This window comes from Ursus maritimus, unplaced genomic scaffold, assembly GCF_017311325.1.
Source record: "Ursus maritimus isolate PB19 unplaced genomic scaffold, ASM1731132v1 scaffold_2, whole genome shotgun sequence".
Lineage (NCBI taxonomy): Eukaryota > Metazoa > Chordata > Mammalia > Carnivora > Ursidae > Ursus > Ursus maritimus.
The window spans coordinates 50,267,834-50,284,741 of NW_024424452.1; the positions used below are offsets into that span (position 1 = coordinate 50,267,834).

A 16,908-nucleotide genomic window follows, 5' to 3' on the forward strand; every position below is an offset into this window, starting at 1 on the left:
AACCAAAATATGAATACATATTCACAAATGAAAAAACAAATGCTTAGCCTTTATTGAGGACTTACTATACATCAGTCCCTGTGCCTGATGTGTGTACCATGTGTGTACAGATGTCAAACTATGATATGCAATTTTTCTTGTCGGCACAGGAATTTTCTTTTATATTCAGAGCATTTTCTAAGGTGATAACAATGACGATAAAGGTACAGGCAGGATTCTCTGCTAGTGTTAGAAACTCAATTCAAACCAACTTAACAAAAAAGGAAACATGGCGGGGGGGAAAGACAAGGAGCCAGGAGGGAAGGAAAAGAAGTTGATGTGTTGGCTCATCTAAGTGAAAAATTCGGAAGTAGCGGCTGCTGCTTTGCAGTTACAGGTGGCCCTGCCTAGAAGTCAGAATTCAGCTCTCCCTTCACCATCCGTCAGTCTGTTTCCACGCAGCGGACAAGTTCCCAGACAGGTGGTCTTCACATCCTAGAAAATAGGACCAACGGCGCTTCCAGCGTACCTGGTTCTCTTCCATAGCTCACAATTTTGAATGAAAGAAAGAGAAACTCCCCTTATTATTAAAAAAAAAAAAAAAACACCTGTGCTAGCCCAGTCTGGGTACCATATTGACCTAGCATGGACTGCTGTGTTATTATTTCTATTTGGGGAAGCCAGGGAGGAAGTACTCTAGCTGACTGTCCCTGGTGAGGGAGATGGCAATGTAGGTTGGCAACCCCAGGTGAATTACAAGGTGTCAGGGAAAGCAAGTTCTCAAAAGGAAGGGATACTAGAAGAATAACTTAGAATACACTCTTCCCTATAGCAGAAGAGTGAATTGATGCATATTTCTGGAAAGCAACTTGAAAATCTGTATCAAGCCCTTTAAGATGTTCCTGTCTTTCATTCTAGCACAAGGCTGAATCTCCTTGGAGACAGGGATTACATATATGTGTATGTTTTTGAATTACAGAACTGAGAACATTAATATAAAAGAAGAAAGCAATAAATGATGAATAAAGGAACAAGTAAATAATTCCTCTTCTTGAATTCTATCTTAAGGAAATCAATCAAAACCAACACATGGATTTTAACACAAAAACATTTATTGTACCCAAAATGACAAATGAAACCAGACACATTAGGTAAACTGGAATAATATTAGTAACCATTAAAAATAATATTTACCAACAATTTTACTAACATGGGAAATGCTTATGACACGTTAAAGGAAAAATACAGGATAAAAATAGGTATTATGTCTATGTATATGAATATACAATATATATTTATACATTAGAGGAAAACACACAAAAATATTTATACTGGTCATTTCTCCATGTATGGATTTCGTTCATATTTACGTTTCTTACCTCCATATTTTCAATTTTCTAAACCCTGCATGTGCTGTTTTTAAAACCAGAACAACAACAAATAAACTCATTAAGAATAGTTGACAAAACAGCTGCTTTTCATAACATAGTGATTTGAGGGCCATTATAGCGAGAGACGGGTGTCCAGATCTCACTGGAGATGGACCAGGTAGGGTGCTATTTTCAGAATTACCTCCAGGGACAAAGGGGTTCAAGGCAATGGATCCAAGTGGAAGAAATGTTCCTGAAGGCTGCATGAGATGTGCTCTGGGCTGGAGAATCCAAACTTGAGAAGAACTGAAGCTATCATGAAATATACAATAAAATAAGTCAAATCTGAAAGTCCAAGAATGGAAACAAAGAAGATGGAACCTTTTGGGGCGCCTGGGTAGCGCAGTCGTTAAAGCGTCTGCCTTCGGCTCAGGGCGTGATCCTGGCGTTATGGGATCGAGCCCCACATCGGGCTCCTCCGCTATGAGCCTGCTTCTTCCTCTCCCGCTCCCCCTGCTGTGTTCCCTCTCTCGCTGGCTGTCTCTGTCAAATAAATAAATAAAATCTTTAAAAAAAAGAAGATGGAACCTTTTTGGCTCTGTAGTGGAGAAAGTTGTCACTTCTTAAAGAGGCCGTTTTTGTTTAAAGTGGAAATCCTCCCAAAACAAACTCAACTGAATGTTCCACATTGATCAGGTTGGAAATGATAGCCGGGAAGGCTGGTAGCGGTGGTGATGGTGCACGTTCCTTGTCTGAAGGAAGGAAGAGATTTATTCTCCCATGACTCAAAAAAAAAAAAAAAAGACAAAGATGTGCTTGCTAGCTTTTTGTGTGTCTCTACCCTACGCCTTCTACTGATTTTCTTTTAGAATGGAGCATACTGACAGATTCGATCCAGAACATAAAGGGCTCCAAGAAGTCACAGGAGACTTGGAGCACAGGTGGCAGAACTGATTCCAAGATACAGGTGACAAATTTCAACTCAGAGCTGATGAAAAGGAACCTGGCCACCCTCATTGCGCCTCCACACACAGACCACAGTATGGTTTTGGCTGAGAAGCACAGGCTTTTGCACAAGCTGATTCTCTAACCAGAACCTTCTATGCTCTCCTCTGAAGCTACTTAATTCCTGCCCAAACTCCACACTCAGCTCCATGGTCACATCCCAGACCTTCCTGAGCAGGCTAGATGCATGGTGATGTGCTGTGCCACGGGCTTTACCTTCATAGAATTTGCCTCATTTGCAATATATGTCTTTAGGGTGACTTGATGAATGTCGGTCTCCTCTGCAGATTGAAATTCCATGGATTCCTGGTGCCTAGTACAGTGCCTAGAGCACAGAAATCTTGTAGCAGAAACAACAAAAGAATTTTCAATGAATGAATGAAGGTAGAGGAGAACCACTAAGCTTTCCCTGCAGGGCAGGAACGTGATACCTTCGTAAACCGGTCCCTAGAGCAGGGATGGCGGCAGATGGCCATCCTTGAGTAGCTGGCAGGCAGCAGCTGACAAAGCACTCTAACAGAAAGGAAGGGATCGAATGGTATAGGCATCCTGGACTACAAAGAAAAACAATCAAGTCACAAAAAAGTGCGTCCATGTAGCAATTCACCCCTTCGCAGGAACACACTACACAGGACCCAAGATCTCTGTGGCAGAGCCTCTCGTTCCTGTGATTACATGAATCTTGCCCTAATGGGAGATGGAAATGCAGACTTACCATTGACTGAATTTCACTGTCTTCTTATCATTCTCTGTCCTCTTCCCCTCTCCACCCAGTGTCCTCGTACTTTTTCTGTTCTTTCGCAAAACCCTCAGTTCGAGGGCATCTCATTCTGTCAGATGAAGGAAGGGAACGTCTCGGAACCCTTGCATTATTGAGCAGGAGGCTCAAGGACCAAGCCCCGAAGTCCCCCGAGGTAGCAGATCCAGGCTACTTGCCAATTAGCTTGGCATCCGCCTCTCCCACCACAGCCGAACCCCGGCACGCAGATGTTTGTGTGGGCTTCAGTAGGGACTGTTCTTGAACTCTTATATTCTTGGTTTGGGTTCTTGAAAGAGAGGGAAAAGGGAAAGAAAAAAAAAGGAGAAGGAAAAGAAGAAGAAGAAACTAGTGAAATCAGCCAAATCATGTTTTGCCTTCAGTAACCTAAGTGGGTCCCTAAGGGCAGGAAATCATGGTGATAATGGTGGTGGTGGTGGTGGTGATGATATGGTGAGGAAGAGGAGGATGGGGGCAGGACTCGGAAGATAACAGGTATCCATCTATAGGATGTGCTATATCTTGTCTGCTTACCAAGTACTACAGGCAAAGCCTCAGTCAGACCCTGAGTGAGTGGAATTATCATGACAAATCTCTGATGAAAGTCTTGAAACTGTCCTGCTTGGAAAAACCACTACAGAGATTGCGGTTCTGTCAATCCTGGGCTGGATCCATGTCATTCTGACTTTGGGGACATTTGTGCTCCCCTACAGCCCAGAACACAACCTCACTGAGAGGAGACCCTGCCGAAGGATGACTTCTAGGTCCCTCCTTTATAACTAGCAGCTGAACTTCTGGAGAACCACCTGTAAGAATCAATCCATTGGGACAAGCATCTGAGTTTCCACTACCCAGAAATAGGTTAAAAGGGAAGCCAACCTTGTTGACAACTGTGGTGTTTTTACCCTATTATACGGTAAGCCTAAATCTAGCCTTTATAACCCTGCTCTTTGGAGACAAAAAATCCTAGCTGGTTGTGGTAGCCTAACTAGCTTAACTAGTACTTCTTTTTGCATCATCTCTGATGTCTCAAATCCTACGGACAATCCACAGGCATTGAAAGAAATATGGGACAAACCCACAGAGGCGATGGAATCCATGTCTTAACTCAAATCCATCCTGGGCTCCAAACTCACTCCCTTGAAAGGAAAAAGCTTTTCAGAATACAGAAAATTGGCTATTTACCCTCCAAATTTATTTTGTTTTTATTGACTTGACTATGGAAGCCAAAAAAAAAAAAAAAGGCGGAGGTGGCGGCAGGCCACCATCAAAAAGTTGAACTCTGTGGATTTGTGTTACACCAATTTGGGTCCCTTGCCTAATGTGCCAGTAGCAATGCAGAAAAACGGCCATAAAAGGAAAAATGAAAACATATTAAAACAAAAAAAAAATCTCTTTGCAAGCAATCTCTTTACTTAGTAGAAAGCCACAACTTTATGACCTTTTTCAGCAGAGACAGAAGTGTATTTTTTAATTCTCTCATTCCTTTGGGGCATTAAAGACACACTATAAATCAGCGGGCTGTCAATCAGTCATGAAAAGCTTAAGAAACGATGACATAAATGACAAGAATATGATCTATAGCCATGTTTTTAAACCATAGACTAATTTTTAATTCTCCAAACTTCACGTAACAAAAAGCACTTTCTGAAAAACAAGGGAAGAGTTAACATCTTAGGGAGGAGAGGGAACACTTTGTGTTGGTTTCCAAGTCCCAGTCTCGTCCAAGCTGAATATTGCATACAAATCTGTATTTGTGAGACACCCTCATCTACCAGTTAATCAAAGCCCTGGAAATTCAAGGAAACCTGTGTTTATGGAAATCTGGCATTTCTGTAAAGTTTTGAATGAGGGCTAAATAGAGCAGTTCATCTCATTTTGAAACTAATGATTCCTGCCAAGTGGTTTTCCAAAGCTGGGTCTTCTGGCTCAGTCAGCATTTAGGAATTCATTTATGAGTTGGGTTAGTCGGAGACTCTGGAATTCAAATTTATGTCTGCAGCTCACTCGTTTGCTCCTGATAGGTCTCTGAAAAGAGATTGTAATCAATTTACCAAACGCAGACTTCAGGAAATTTTCATATCCCGAAAAGAAGTTCTGGTTTGGAGCTTTGTCCACTTTCTGAATTAGCCCCTCCCCTTCACCGCACGCTACGAGCGGAGTCCTGCCGGGAGCACGAGCATGCTTAGTTGTCTATGGTGCTTTCCCCAAAGCGCATCCCTCCATTCAGGGAGCCTCACTGGGTGCTGGAATTCACCTCCCTTAATAGACTTGCCAGTGCTTTATAAAATGCTAGAATGTATATGTGGTTTGTCACCTTGGACAGTTTCTGTGCTATCCATCTGTTTCTTGATGGAAGTAGCAAAAGCTCTGATAATTATTCATCTAATTTCTTTTCAAAGATTTATCTGTCCAGAAATGTTTCAGGAAATTAGAATATGGGTATGGGTTCAGTGTGTGTGTGTGTGTGTGTGTGTGTTGCCCTCAGTCTTACAAGCGCACACTTTCTCTCAAGGCAAGGGGCAAGCATTGAGCAACCTTTCAATGTAACCATAAATTTACTACTTTAAATTTTTTTTTCCTTTGAAGAAGTCATCAAATAAATTAGCAAAGTTGGAAATGTGCCTCTAGTTTGTGCTGGCTTTGGGTTTTAGGGAGTTACTTAATAAACAAAAGTCAATGAATTCAAACAGTAACAAAGTAATTTCAATGATTAATCAAGTGTTAAAACTAGTTTAACCTCTCCTGTTTTACAAACTCTATATCACCCTGACTAAACTAATAGAGGAATAAGACACCCATCTGGAAATCTCATCTGAAATATTAGATTGGGAATCTAAAATTCAGCCAAATAGTGTGGCTTGTAGGGATATCCTGTTGGATAATAAATTGCATTAATCTTACTTAAATTTTCCATCTAAATCATGTCCTGAAGCCATATTACTCTGAGGAAACTATGCCTTACTTTAAATGCATTGTGCTACTGAAAACGATATTAAAGGGGGAGGGAGGAAGAACTCATGTTTTTTTTCTCCTGACTGGTTTTTCCAACGTTAAAAAATTCATGTGAAACCTTCTGACTCTTCTGGAAGAACCAAGGCTGGCTCAAGTGGGCTCTGGCTCTTTACGGTCACCAGTAGGAAACAGTGTTAGTCACAGGGCACTTTAAGGAACTTTTCTCTAATGTATCTGTTTTTTTCCCCATCTGTGAGCCCCGAGCCTTGGTGGCTTATAGCAAGGGGGGGGGTGGGCTGAGGAGGGGGGGAAGACATCCTTTTCTTAGCTTCTTTCTGACTTTCACATATAGAGAAACACAACCAGTGTCTCCGTTGGAGATTCCACTGTGGCCTTCTTATTCTTTTCGTTTTTTTAATAGAAAACATCTAAATCTGCTTAAATTTCTCAACTGTAATAAAAAAAAAAAGTTGCCAGGAGGGGAACAAAATCTCCTCGTGGCTTTCCTAGAGCTGCAGGAGGGGATCCTGCTGGCACGAAGGCCCCTCCCGGCTCCGCGCCCCTGTACCACCTACTATCCACGGTAAATGTTAAGTGAACTAAAAGGTGTTAGAATAATGTTGACTCAAAGTTAAACACACAGACAAACCCTCAGAAATGCTGAGTCGTCTCTGCTGGTTCAGAGCGTCTGCTCTATTCGCGTTCACAGCGAGAGCCCCCCATGGCCCCACGCTCTGGACAAAAGGCTGAGCAGAGAGAAGGACAGGGAGCCGTGGCAGGAACCATGCCACCCACTAGGAGCCCAGCCCTCCAGGGTGCTTGGCCTCTCTCTCCAGAGTGGCCCTCACAGTGCTGGCCAGGCCTGGCGTCACTTCCATCACCTGCAGACGAGGAAGAAGAGCCTGAGAGACACTCACCTGCCTGCCGGCATCCCTGGCCTCCCAGCGGTGGAGGGAGCCAGGAGAGCTAAGCTGCCAGGCCTCTGACAATCCAGCTGCTAGTGGGTGGAAGGAAAGACATTCATTTCCGGTCGTCTCGGAGAACGGATGCCACCGAGGCCCCTCGCCTCAGCCGGCCACACCTGAGGGAAGTCAGAGGCAGCGCCATGAACTCAGTCGTCAAAGCCAGAAATCTCACTGTCCCCCCTGACTCCTTCCTCTCCCTATTCCTCCGTGTCCTAACAATTCCAGCACCCTCAGAATTGGGAATGAACAATGCTTCTAGAGCCATCGGTCCTTTCCTTTCTCCCTGCTGTGCCCTGGCCAAGTCCACAGAGCCCCTCACCTAAGCAGTCTCTGAACGCCGAGAGCATCGCCCTCCTCCTCTCCTTCCTCTCACTACTGCCAGAACGATTGTTCTAAAGTCCCCCATGCTAGTGTCGCCTGCAAGCCCCCCACAGGCTCTCAGTACCCACAGGATAAGTTCCCATGATGGAAACACGGCTCCTGCCCTGGTCCCCGTTGTGTCCCCCCATCACCCACCCAGCTCCACTCAGACTTGAGGATCCAGTGGCTCAAACATAGCAAAAGCAACATGAGCAAATATCATGTGGTTTCGTGTGTCCTCATGGCCTGTCTTCGAACTGGTCCCTCTACCTGTAAGAACCTTCCCTGCCCCCTCGCCGCTCCCCACCACACACAGACCTCCTGATGGGAATCAGTCTTCTGCCTCTAACATTCACCTGTGCTCCCCCTCACTGTTCCCTCCTCCCCTGTCTCAAGGTCAAACTGGGTCCTATACCTCTGTGTTTCCACGGCCCCCTGGGCACACCTCTGGCCCAGCACGAAGCCCAGCATATTGAAGCAATCCATGTACAGCTGTCTCTGACTCAGGGCAGGACCGCTTCCCACTCCCCTTCGTCCTCCACCTAGCCCTGTGCTCTGCAAACGCACAATGAATGTTTGTTGAAGTGAGCCCGGATCCTGCTTCTGTTTTAGTGTCTTACCTAAAAGTCTTTGCTGTTTCAGACCGATTGCAATCACATTTTTTTTCCTGAGGGAATTTTAGCCGGCCTGCTTATCTAATGGTTTCATTTCCCTTCCATCTCCCAGAGCCCATTGCTCCTTCCTCCTTAACTTCCCGTATGACCCTACCCAGGCAAACTAGAACATACTCTCTACCCCTTTTTGTGGACCATAACTTCTAATACTTCTATTCATGAGCTCAAGGCATAGCTCCCTCAAAGTGTTCTCTGCAAACCTTGCTAACTCCCCCGCACCCCCACCCAGCCCGACTATTCCAACCCTCCTTGAGCTTCAGCTCTGTCTGCTCCTGTGCTTGCTTCTGGGCTCCTGCCATTTGAAGTCGTGAGCACCTTCAGGGGCTGGTTCTGTGATCTTAGACGGGTGCTGTGTGAGGGCAGAGACTGCGGGCCAGCTGAATGGCCTCAGGAAGCACGCCCGGAGGCACAGGCTCACCGCACAAGCGACTGGAGCTGACGCCAGAAAACACCGCACTGTTTTCAGTCACTGAAACTTCCTGGGTCTAGTGCGGCAAAGCTGTGTTAGATGTGAACGGTTTCAAGTAGAACTATTACAGACCACCAACAGAGAAGAAACCATCTGCTCAGCTATCACACAGTCCTGCCAGTGGAGGATTACTCAGAGCCTACTGTCCATTACTCTGTTTCAACAAGCTACTCTCATAACATTCTTTGAGGTTAGATGCTCCCACTGAAATGAATAATGGCATAGTTTATGGTAAAGGGTGAACTGAAAAAGAGTGGTGTCATTATTGCTGTAAGTACCCACAAAAGATGTTTATTATCATACACGGACACGGCCACAAACACACAGCTCATTGCTAATAAACTCATTTATTTCCACATAAAGTTGCACAATGTTGTGCAATCCAGCAGAGGGCTGAGAAATGTCAGCAATTCAGACTGAGACTATTTGTCAACAAAACCAATCCATTTCACCAGCTTCAGCAAACCATTGCTGCAAGAATTTTTTTTTCCATAAAAGCAAATGGTTACACACAACCTTAAATAGAAAGGATAGATGCTCACAACCACACAGACAAAGCAAACATTACAAGCAGAGGTGAGATTCAAGGGAAACTCGGAGGTTGTGAGGTAGAGAAAGAAGACGCCATTTTGTTGCCTGAGGTAGCCAGACCATCATTTTGTCTGTTATTATAAGAAAACAAATCAAAGAAAAAATGAAAGAGAAAAAAGTTGGGGAGAGTTCTCACTTATTACAAAGCTGGTTTTTTTTTTTTTTTAAGAAACCTATGACTTTTTTTTAATATCCTACACACATTTATTGTGGACTTACTATACATCAGACACTGTGCTAGGTTCTTGGCACATAAAAATAAATACAGCTGAGCTCAAAGACTAATGAGAGAAAGAAACACAGGCAGAGATCATGATAATACAAGATGACTGGTTATGATAGAGATAGGTCATTGGGAATTACAAGCTTAGAGGAGAGGCAATTCTAGTTTGCCTCTGGTAGACTTTTTACTCAAGCCACAGCCTGTCTGCCTCATTTGTTTTTCTTACAATAGTCCTTGTAGGTCTTGAAAGTAAATACCTGAAACTATTTGAGGGCAAAAAAACACATATGAAAAGCAAATAATTGTTACCATGACTCAAAGAGAAACAAGGTCATTCGGAGGAAAGAGACCATGAAATAAAGCCAGAGAAATTTGGGAAATGAGAACACCCCAGGGGCTGTCATTTCACTTGTGGTAATGAGAATTCAAGAATCGATATAGAGGGAGCTGTGTCAAACCTGACTGGAATGAGCTCTGTGACAAGAAATAGAAGCAGCCTCTCAACTTGATTCTCTCCCGTCCCCACCACTGTATCTTTTCCTTTTCAGCTCATCATGCCCCTTGCGATCACCTACTAGTCTCAGGGCTACTCACAAGGAAAGTTTTGCATTCCCTAGCCTTCCAGGGTTCACAAATATCTTAGGGAGATAACACCAAAAGGTGTAAGAATCAAGGTGACATGGAGGTGAGACCCCAGAAACTGAGAACCAGGAAGGACCATCCCTATCTAAAGCTGTTGGTGAGAACGAGGAGTTGCCTATTCCAAGAGAAGGAATAGCATGAACAAAAAGATTCCGAGTCCAAAATTAGCAAAGCTGAAAAAACTTTTAAAAAGTTGGAATTAAATCCATGAAAAGCAGAGTTCCAGTTGGGGACACAGTGGAACTTGCAGTTGCTAAGTCAGAAGGGGGTAGACAAAGAAGAGTCCAGAAAGCCAGCCATAGGACTTTGGGGAGGCAGAGCATCTCTGTCCCCACTTCGAGCAATAACCAGTCTGCAGAACTGACCAGACCAGCTGCGGAGGTAATCAAATCCCACATTCATATGCTTGAAATCTGGGTTTTGATCAAACCCAGTATTTCCCCCTAAGTAAAAAACATTTATTCCTATTAAATATCTTCCTATAAATGAGAAAGGAGATATCTAAAACCCAAGAAGAGACTCTTCAAGGTGCCAATCTGATTTTCACAATGTTTCTACTTCTTTCAGACATTTAAGGACTGGGTTTGAAGACCTTGTGAGCCACGTATTTTTAAGATACTCTGTCACTGGGCATAACTTTCCTCTTCTCAGATAGTACAGCACACTCTTGCACATTTTCCATTGCGTTGGTACCATATCCAGAATGGTGCAATATTGGAGCCGTGTGGAGACAATCGAGAAAGCTAGTTTCTTTTCCGTTCCCAGCTCTGCCACTGACCGGCCACAAGGCGTAGAAAAGTTCCCATCTCTCTGCATCAGGCTCCTTCTTTGCAAGTTGAAAGGGTTAAGCTAGTGATCCTTCTGTCTCTTTCAGAACTAAAATTCCATCACAAACGGTGCCATGGAAGATTGAACTAAATCTTCCTGGCCCGAAATTCTACTGCAGAGGTTACATTTTCATAAATCCTGCTATCAACATGTTTACTTGTCAAGTGTCTCATGGACATAAAATTAGAGCTCAGGCTGTGCCCTCAACAAATTTGGTCATTTAAGCTTCCCAGATGTTTAGATTCCAAATAAACAGTAGTAGGTAGTTTGAAAATGACAGCAGAAAGTCATCACTCGAGGGGAAGAAGCTAAGCTTCCTAAACCACAGGCTGGGGAGGGGAGCCCTCCAGATGCCTTGGGCAAGGCGGCCCCGGCTCAGCCTGCAGCAGTGTGAGGCTGCCGGAGCTCTGTGCGCCTAGCCACACAGCCCAGGGTGATCAGGGCTGGACGCCCCCTAAAGGAGGGTGATGAGCTCAAGATAAATGATGTGCTTTCCTGCCAGGAGCCATCGGCTTGCCCACCTCCTACTTACAGAATTCAAAGACATTCTTTTCAGTATTAAAAAGTTTAGGTCTTTGTAAATGAGCTGTCTCATTAAACAATTCGATGTTTAAAAGGACAAGGTAGAGAGTGAGCCTATTTTATAGGTTTCCCAGCTCAAGGAGATGAAAATCAGTTGTAGTTTTCAGGTTCTGGTCTGGACGTGTCTGTATGAGGGGAGTTTTTACTTTAGAGGACCAAAACAACCTACATATTTTTTAAATATACACATCTTAATAATCTAAAAGGCATTAAGAATCCTACTCTTCCCCGGTTCTCACAACAACCCTACGATGTAAGCAGGGACAATATTACTCCCATGTTAGAGATGAGACAATAGGATGAAAAATCTTTAGATTTTTTAAGATTTGGCTTGCTCCAGACTTCGCAGCCAGTAAACGTAAATGAGTGAGGCTTGACCCAAGTTTAATTTGCTGATGCCATTCCACACTGTTCTGTGCTTCTACACCTCGACTTTTGGTTCTCCTTTTGTATTGACTTTATAACGTAAATAATTCTACTGTCATTTATATTAAAATGATGTTACTAGGACAATTCCTCCCAAATTAATACACAAGCTTAATACACCCATAACCAAAATCCCAACAGAAAGTTTTTCGAAACATAATTAAAAAAAACATTTAAAAAAAAGAAAGTTTTTCAAATGTAGTTTCTATTTTTTAATTTTTTATTTAAATTCAATTTCATTAACATATAATATATTATGAGTTTCAGAGGTAGAGTTTGGTGATTCATCAGTTGCATATAACACCCAGTGCTCATTCCATCACGTGCTCTCCTTAACACCTGTCACCCTGTTCCCCATCCACCGTCCTCCTCCTGCCGCCCTCAGTTTGTTTCTCAGAGTTAAGAATCTCTTATGGTTTGTCTCCCTCTCTAATTTCATCTTATTTTATTTTTCATTCCCTTCCCCTATATTCATTGTTTTGTTTCTTAGATTCCACATACGAGTGAAATCATCTGGTATTTGTCTTTCTCTGACTGACTTATTTTGCTTAGCATAATACCTTCTAGTTCCACCCATGTCATTGCAAATGGCAAGATTTCTTTCTTTTTGATGGCTGAGTAATATTCCATTATATATATACACACACACACACACCACATCTTCTCTATCCATTTATCTGTTGACGGACATCTGGGCTCTTTCCATAGTTTGGCTATTGTGGACATTGCTGCTATAAATACTGGGGTGCAGGTGCCCCTTTGAATCATCATGTTTGTATCCTTTGGATAAATCCCTAGTAGTGCAATTGCTAGGTCATAGGGTAGCACTATTTTTAACTTTTTGAGAAACCTCCGTACTGTTTTCCAGAGTGGCTGTACCAGCTTGCAAATATAGATTTTAAAAATCTATTTTAAAGTAATTTGGAAAAATAAACTAGTTAAGCCACTTAGTTTTAAAATGGGAGTGATGATGAGGCAACTAGTACTAGAAGTTATTAAAATGTTGTAAGAATTAAATAAGAATGGTACTGACACGAGATTAAACAAAAAGATGGAACAAAACCAATGTTTCAGAAACAGACCTTGCTATAAATAAATATTAAATACATGAAAGCCATAACATCACAAATTAGTGGAAGATGGAAGCAGTCTCTACAATTGATGTTAGGATGATTCCTTAGATATTAATCCTTAAATTATATTTATATAATTTACACTGACGTCAATATAATACAGTAAAAACTTAAATATTTAGAAAACTAAAAATCACAAAATCAAAAAAAAAATGTTGACAAATATTTATCCAATCTGAATGGAGAAGAACTTGCTAAGTTTAAATTCAATGGCAGAAATTGCAGAAGGAAAGTATAAATAAAATATGAACACTTTCATTTCCGTATATCACAAGAACATACTAACCAATATTAAAAAAGTAAACTGGGGAAGATATATGCATCAACTATGAGACACAACATTAGATACTCTCACTAGATACAGGACCCAATCAAACCAATATAAAGTTCAACAGATGAGCAAAGGATATGAGCAGATAACTCATGGAAGAGGAAATGCAAATGAGTAATAAACACACCAACAATGATCAACCTCACTAGGGCTCTCAAGACAAATTAAGATGATATACCACGTTTCACCTGTCAAAAGAGTGAGGTTTTAGGAATTACAGTTCCTGATGCTGTGAGGAAGCATCTAAGGCTCCACACCGGGTATGCCAGGACCATGTCACTGCACAACAACTTGACTTTGTGTCTCCGAAGTCCTCCAGCTGTTCATATCCTTGACAAGGAATCTCACCTAATGAGATAATCAGACACATGACCAAAGATTTCTAGACAAGGACATCTCCTTCATAGTAAAAGGAAAATGTGAAAAACCACCCGAATGTCTGAAACTGTAGAATGTTTAGGAATATGATGTTTCCCACAGAATATGAACTATTGTGAACCTATTAAGAGGGTAACAAAGAGTTTTTTATTATCTGAGGAAATACTTTTAACATATTTACTGAAAAAAAATCAAGAAACAAAATCTCAATACAATTGAGTTCAACAAATTGTTTAAATGTCTCAAAGTATACAGAAAGGAACTATACACACACACACACACACACACACACACACAATGTTATAGAAATGCTGTTGACCTGTCATCCGTAGGGCTTTTACTCTTGATTTTTTTTTTCCAAGAGGGCACATGAGATTATACTGATCCATCAATTCCCCATTACTCATTTCCCTTATGACATAATGAACAAATTGCCAGTAAAGGCAAGCCATAGCCATGCAACAGAACACAAAGTCCTGAACCTTTAACTTTAGTAGACTACTTTGATCAATCGATGTGAAGAAGGAATTTTAGTGATGGGATGACGTTCATTTCAATACCATGACAGTTCTAAATCAACGACCACAAAAGGTACACACTGGTCAATGGTTTGTGTTGAATGGATGAAAATTCATAATTTCATTTCCATCTTATTTCCAAATATCCAATTACATGGCCAAAAATTATGAACTAATTATGTTTCTACTGATCAACGGCAGATTACTCGTGGGATAATCTGTGTTGATCGTGGGAATGGAGACAGAGCACCGAACTAAATTAAAACATTCGGGTTTTTTTTTTTTATTACTCTAGTTGGTTAGAATTTCAGTTTATCGCCTGAATAAAAAATAAGTTAAACAATTTAGGTTTTTCTGGAAAGTTAGGTGAATTGTTCCATTTTCTTCTGGTACTGATATTACATATATGTATCTCCAAGGTATGTGACACATAAGGTCAGATAGGGTCAGGGGTGGGCTTGCGACAGCTGCGCCAATTCTGCTCACCTCTCTCCAACTTTGTGTTCAATGACATTACATCAAAAGCAGGAAATCAGCCACGAGGGAAGGTACACACCCAGAAATCACTACATGCCAAAAATCAAGGGCTTTCAGTCCAAAGAGGAGACTTACCATCACGCCATTGCATAGTAGGCATGTAAAAATATTTGTTATATGAACAAATGAGTTAATTAATACACTGAACATGTTTCTTTGTTGTCGTTAATAATAGATCCCTTAGGGGAAAAGGAAAACATCAGACAAAGGCTATTCCACTGACTAGCACTTTCAAGACAAGCTGCTATAAATAAAAAATTTGAGTTCTCTGAGGCAAAATTCAGGAACTATTAGAATCTAACTTCTTAATTTTTCATCTAACTGAGTGGACAAAACCATGTCCCTTTTGAATTTAGGTATCCAGGAAAGGAAGCCTAAAATGTTTATGGATCCAAACCAATGGCTTATATAATGGAAAAAATACACCACCCCTCTCCATATATATCTGTGATTGTATAACGCTTTCTCTCCATGGAGACTAAGCAAGAACCACAAATATTTATCACCTTTTCAAGGTTCTTAAGAGTCCTAAAATTTGATCTCAGAGAATGTTAGAATAGCATAAACTTTTTTTGCAAAAAAAATAAATCTCTGCCACATGATAGTTACTCAGTTTCCAGATGATTTGATGGCTAATCCCAGGGCAGTCTCCAACTAGTTTCCACCCCTGCAGTGTGATGAAGTTTTGGCAGTCATCATTGTACAGCAGGCTATAGCTTAATACAATTCATTATAAACCAAGCGTTATCAATCATTATCTAACAATCTGGTACTAAATTTTTTTAGGTTAGCTCTGAAATAAAACGAAAATTAAAAGTGATCATATCAAGTGATTCTGTAATATCTTGAGGCAGCAAAATTAAAGTTAAATAAGAAGTCCAAGCACTTTTAAAGATCTAGTATCACAATGAGACAGTAGACATAAAATAAGTCAACCAGCCATGATGCAGGTAGCCAATGGAGTTGGCTGAGCCTAGCTTCCTCAGTGTTCAGCGGGTACCTTCTAAAACACAGGGTGTAACAGTGTGCACTCCAAACAGTGTAAGCCACTTAGCTCTTTGGGTCTCAGATTCTATAAACTCAGGATCACTAACCTCTCTCCAACTTATAACAACAACAATTGTTCCCAATAAATTGAACACCTCCAATGGTGTCCAATAGAACACTAAGCATTTATCATAAACTAATTTCTGTAGTGGTCATACATGGTAAATACTATTAGCTTAATTTTTATATGAAGATAAATAAAGTTCAGGGAAGTAAAACTATTTGCACCAGGTCACATAACCAAAAATTGTTGAAGCTATGATTCCTTTCTAGTACAGCTTGACTCTAAAGTCAAGACCATACAGCCTATAATTTATAGGGTCACTTTAAGGAATGAATAAAACCAAAACTGGGCATGCACTTTTAAAATTATGAATTGTTCCATAATGATTTTCAAAAATAAAACAACCTTTCTTAATTGCATAGAAAAAGATATTTGAGGGGGGTGCGGGAAAGGGATAGGCTGGTGATGGGTATTGGGGAGGGCACATATTATTGCATGGTACACTGGGTGTTATGCGCAAGTAATGAATCATGGAACTTTACATCAAAGACTGGGGATGTACTGTATGGTGACTAACATAATATAATAAAAAATTATTATTAAAAAAAATTTTTAAACCATTATAATGAATGAATGAATCCATTTGAATAAATTTATAAGAAATAAATAAAATGATTTTGATAAATATGTTCAATAAATTATTTAGGTATGAAATAAAACAACACTTATTCGATTAAAATGAAAGGGATAAGAGCCCTTGCTGGAGGGGCTTATGGGAAGGCAGGCCTCCTGGTCCATTCTGCAGAGCACAGTGACTTAGAATCTGTCTCTACACCAATCTCTACGGGCAAAATTATTAGAACTGTTTATCCCTTTCATGTACAACTGCTTCTTTTAGTAATGCATAAGGAAATAATTTAAAACAAAAAAATTTTGTGAATAACGGTATTTATATCTGTACATTTATAATAGGGAAAAACTGGGCACAACCCAATTGCCCTGTCTCAAGGACTGGTTTTGCAAAATATAAGGTAAAACAATGTAAGCACAGAAAAATTAAAGTAATAACTTCAAAAAAAAAAGAAAAATATTTGTTATAGAACTAAGACATCCAGTTGTTTTCTCTGTATGACT

The 16,908-nt window shown here is 41.0% G+C and overlaps 1 long non-coding RNA gene across 3 annotated transcripts in view; it reads right to left on the minus strand.

The window, feature by feature from the left end:
- Positions 1-1,005: 1,005 nt before the first annotated feature.
- The window catches only part of LOC103658205, a 54,574-nt gene continuing 38,671 nt past the window's right edge, over positions 1,006-16,908 (minus strand). Inside the window, exons 6-9 of one of the 3 annotated variants that reach the window (XR_567061.2) lie at positions 13,479-13,638; positions 6,984-7,147; positions 3,070-3,400; positions 1,014-1,892 (exon numbers count right to left, since the gene is read on the minus strand). This is a non-coding gene — a long non-coding RNA (uncharacterized LOC103658205). Of the gene's footprint in view, positions 3,401-6,983; positions 7,148-13,478; positions 13,639-16,908 lie in introns of all 3 variants that reach the window. The other 2 variants (XR_567060.2, XR_567062.2) reach the window with 2 other exon arrangements.